Source organism: Schistosoma mansoni, chromosome 2 (genome assembly GCF_000237925.1).
Source record: "Schistosoma mansoni strain Puerto Rico chromosome 2, complete genome".
NCBI lineage: Eukaryota > Metazoa > Platyhelminthes > Trematoda > Strigeidida > Schistosomatidae > Schistosoma > Schistosoma mansoni.
Window position 1 is genome coordinate 9,916,691 of NC_031496.1, and position 5,401 is coordinate 9,922,091.

Below are 5,401 nucleotides of genomic sequence, written 5' to 3' on the forward strand. Positions count from 1 at the left end.
AAATTATAATCATAAATTGTCATTATTTTTAAATCTTAGCCGTTACTCATTCCCACCTGTCGAGAAGCCTAGAGTTCCATTGGCATCATCATCATTTATGGTGTTATATTGTGGATGATGCTAACTAAATTAGTATTTGTTGTGCAAATGGTTTGGCTGTCATTTCTAGATAGGAGAATAATCTGAAAACCATTTCAAAAACGAGCTTGAGTTTTATGAATATTTATTTACATTTCTGACAGATTCCTTGGATTGTATTTGATGTTATTGATTTTGTTATTTTATTTTCAGCTGTGTCGTTTCCCTTCAGTTTATTTTGTAATAATTCTTCATGGAATAGTATTGGGGAATTTACTGTTTGGATATATTTTGGAATCGATCGTTGATGGTGTTTCATTTCGACAACGAATACGTCATATTCAGCGTGCTTTATTTCCCAGGTATGTCTGTTTTGAATACCTTCCATTTTGTTCAGTACTCGTTGATTTCTTCTATAAATTTAATGAAATGCTCTAACCACTGAATTCAATCAAACTGACATGTGAGGCTAATTCTGAAATACAGATTATTTTGTCGGTAATTAGTAGTATGATATTTTATTAAGTTAACAATACGACTTAAAGCAATTGGTCCCGTTTATCGATTTTAGTAGAACGCTAAGAAGATGGAGTTCGAAATATGTAGTGCAAATGCACCACATTGTTCAGATCAACTCCATGTTCTCATCGTCCTATCAAAACAATGTGATCATAATGTTGTAGAATCTATCGCAACTCGGAAATCAATCCGTGCAACGTAAATATTGTTTATTGTAATCAGAATCGCTTATCATTAATACTTGCATTCCGAGTAAAACAACCATTGAAAGTCTCAGGTATGGAATGGTATACTAAGTAAAGAAAATCATTTTCAGTATAAGGTTGTGCAGATTGTTGACTTTGTTTGGAATCACGAATCGATCCAAGTTAGACAACGAGTGAGAACGTGAAAGCACTGGATGGCAGTTTTATTCTAGCACGAGACTTCAGAAGTGTACATACATGACCTCTCAGCTGGCAATCGAACTCAGGACCTCCGGTTTCACGCTCAATCGCCTGACCTGTAGGTCACTTTGCAGATGATTGATTTCACAACCATACAATGTCTTACCTATTATTGCTCAACTTGTTATATAATAAGCATTTTCTGTAAAATGATATGTTCTATCGACTTGTTGGATAGTACAAGAATTGTACCAGTATTTTAATTAGTTAAACCTTTTAAATATGCTTTTTTTGTTTTGTGTGATAAACAAATACGTGGGATTTTTCTTATCTAATTGTTATCCACTAGACATGTTTCACGTAAAGACTATGAACACATTCGTGACGAAATAGATAGATTGGCTGGAGTGTGGCCACCAATTATACGATCTGCTAGTGTGCAAGCGTTACCAAGAGAGTTGTTCAATGAATGTGATGTTGTTGGACAAATTGCACAAACATCAAGAAAACGCTATAATTCAAGACTTTCAACCGACAGTGAATCTGATGAAGATTTTATTTCAGTTACTTCTGAGGAAAAAGCTGTCCTGTGTAATAGTTTACATGATAATAATATTGTTCATCAACAAGTACCATTGCATTACAATTCTCAATCTCCGTCTTGTGTTTTTGATACTGTGCCGAAAAGTGCGATCGAAAAGTCTGTTAACAAGAAACGGACAAGTTCTACTGTAAGTTTACTACAATACATTGCCTATTTTCTTCACATAGTATAAACTGTAGTTTTGTGGGTCGGTGGATTAAAGATTCAGGCATTTAACTATCAACCGCTATGTTTCATTTCTGTGTCCCGCTCCACGTAGATAGGGTTAAGGAGCCGGGTGATGTCATTAACTTCCACACAGAATGTGACTCAAAACTGAGTACACGAATGTTTTCTTTGGTGAGTTACACTGTCAATGAACTCCGTTGAAACATTTTACATTCTATGTTCTCAATGTGGTAGTTACTTCTTTTTGCCAGTAATTATTTCTGTATAGAAAACTTGAGCAAATCTTAATGGAATAAAATGAACTTTTAACAAATGTCCCAAATGATCACGTAATTATAAACTAGATAAGTAGGATGTCAACTAACGCTTGTAACCGAAGAGGTTTTGTTGTGTAAGCCAATAAAAAGCAACTTAAGGGGAATGTGAACTATGAGGTTTGGAATTGATGCACTATTTATACTCAAAACTTTATTTACATTCGCTCTCACTGATGGTGTGTACAGACCGGATCGCGACAGTTCGGATCATTGTTGGACAGCCAATTGACTGGAGCTTGTCACTTCACATCAACTTCCTCGACTATGAAAAAGCGTTTAACAGTGTAGATAGACGAACCTTATTCTTCACTATGATGTGTCTGAGAAGATCAAGGGGCACATTGCGTCGGGAATTGGAGATAGACATCAAAAGAATAAATAGAACCTGTAAACAATTGGAAAGGAGAACCGAGGATAGAGTTGGTTGGAAAATCGTGGTCGGCGGCTTGTGTTCCCATGAAAGGTAACATATGAGACCATCATCATGTAAGACCATCAAAGTAACGGATCTGTCACTACAAATTTATTGGAAAATTAAATGTGTACAGTGGTTTGAATCTACCTAAGCAGAATGTTTTCTCAACAGAGCCAACTTTAATAGGGCTTTTGTCAGTTCTATGAAGGCCTCGAATTGTCTACTTTCCTCTTGTAAGTAATCCTACTGATCATGTGTATTTTCGGGATGTCTATTTGTAAATTCAATGAAGTGTGTGATATTTGCATTTCTGTCGAATGACCACGTGATATACTTTTATTCTAAGATAAAACATAGTTTTGTGATTTGCTTTCATTTGTTTCATTTCAGAGCAGCCACAATCGCCATTCGTTTAACACTACGAGAAGCCTTGAAAGCAAAAGTATCAAACACAATACTTTTAAGGAAAACACTCCTAGACAACAAACGCCTGTAGCACACCAAACACTGGAGGTTGGAGTTCTTACTCCGACTCGACGAGCTGAACGTATTCGATCACAGAGTGGACCAAAACCACTTAGTCCAAATTCTGTTGACCTTCAGTCGGACCCATTCCCATCAGCTACCTACTACTGATAGGATAAGTTTGTCGAGGGGATTCACTTTGTTAGTCTTTCGATGTATAATATTTACTGTTATCATCAGTAGATGATTTCAAATCAATAACTGTATTTCCCTCTAAATCCCTGTACACAATATGAAGGATTGTTTTTTCCTGTCTGTAATTCGGATGGTTTATTTTCTTCTCTTACATTAAACTGTGAGAACTTTTCTGTTAGGTCACACTTTGTCTCTCACTCTGTTATAATGACAAGAATAGTAACCAGAAGCACATATTTAACTTATCCATCTCACTTTTCATTCAATTATTCATCATAGTTTCATTTAATAGAACAGAACTATCACGGTTTTATAGACAGAAAACAAAAGATCTTTCACCATCGATAATTTTCTGGTTTACGAATGTTGTTTTCATTTTATGCCACGACACATGTGGTCTATCAATAACCCTATTATTATATTCTTAATTGCAAAAAGTAACATTCACAGGAAATAAACTGTCAAATCAAGTATACCGTACCATCACATATTTTGTGATTTATACCTCGAGTAGGTAGGAATTATCTCATTTCTGTTTGACTCATGATTCCTATGAGTTACATTTATGTACATTTCGTAAGCATCAGGTGAACTGAAACTGGAACAGACTGAAGGGAGGATGCAGGAAATTTACAGTTTTTCTCCCTTACTATGTGATCTTGCAAATTATCTAATGTGTTATATGCCATTTTCCTTTTTATTTTGATGTGTATTTTACATTCAATTGTTAAAGATTCTTTCTTTTCATTTTCTCTTTGTCTATAAAATCGAAGTGATATTTTTGTTTGAGCACCAATGTGATGACACCTTGTTCATAATCATAAAGAAATATTTGATTTGATTGTTTTAGTATAATTAGTAGTGCTATTATTTTGCTAGGTGATGGGTTGTAGAATGCAGTGGTATTTCTGATCTGGAATTATCAGATATTGATAAACCGAATGTGTCTCAATTAATTTTGCCTTAATGGAATTCTCGTCACACCTGACCCCTACCGATTTGGTTTGGCTTTCCTGTTTACTATTTGCTTGGGTATAATAATCCTGGTACAACACGGTTCCGAAAAATGCACCACACACAAGGGAAGCGATGTTGTATAGAAATAGACGAGGGTAAGGTTATACAATCAATAAATAATTAAGGATAATGCGGTCAGTGTACAAAGGTTAGCAGAATTACGTTATATTCTCGCTTAATACATTTCGAATAATCTGATCACACATATGCTTGTTAAGTCAGTCAGTCAGCTACAACGTAGAACTAGGCACATATATACATCGGTCCAAGTTGCCACACCTCATTAGAATTTGTTAAGGTATTGTATGAAAAAATATAAGGTCATTTAGACAAATGAAAGCGACTAATTGTTTTCAATAAATAAATGAATAGAAATAATATTCAGTAAGAGATACAGTTCAGTTGGAAATTGACAGTGACCAGAGATTAAGCTTGACAGTCAAGGCTGCACTGAATAACCTCTAGATCCCTAACTGGAGTAGTGATAAAACGACTGATCCCGGTCTTATACGCCCATTACTTTCTCATCTACAATCTCACAACTTCGTTTTTCTTGAGTACGAATGAACAAGAAACAATAGTCACCCAGGATAAAATCTTCGATACCATTATTGCTCAGTAGGGTCGAAAAATGTATCTCTTTTCTTGTACTACGGTCCCACATATCATATTCCCACAAATCTTTAAAAAACTGCTTGTGTATAGCAGGATTTACGAGAATAATAGTTCAAACTAATGATATAATCTAAGGAACTAAGCTACAACATCAATTATTGACGAAGTTAGTCGTCAACACTAACGTCTGATATAGTTTTACACTGTTGCAAGTTCCCAAACCGTCAGCACAAAGTGAAGGAAGAAAAGCGAATACTACTAAAATACTGCGCAATACAAAGACGTAGTTTTTATCGGCAATTAATTTATGTGCCATAATTTTTGAAGAAATTCTGTTACTGACTAAATGTTAAACTATACTTGGAGACTTGAAGACTAATTCATAATAAATGATGTTTACTATGATTATTCAGTAAATCAAACAAACTGGGACCTTATAAGGAGAGATGGATGCAGTGTTGGCTTTTTTCTCTTACTATTTAGGTTGTCTGGGAATATGGGATTTACTCTTTATGCATCTCTCGACTACCAGTATAACTATTGCCCTAATTTTGAAGTTAATTTTACTTTCTATTCAACATAAATGATTTTTAATAATTAGTTTTTCTCAACTACATTTCAT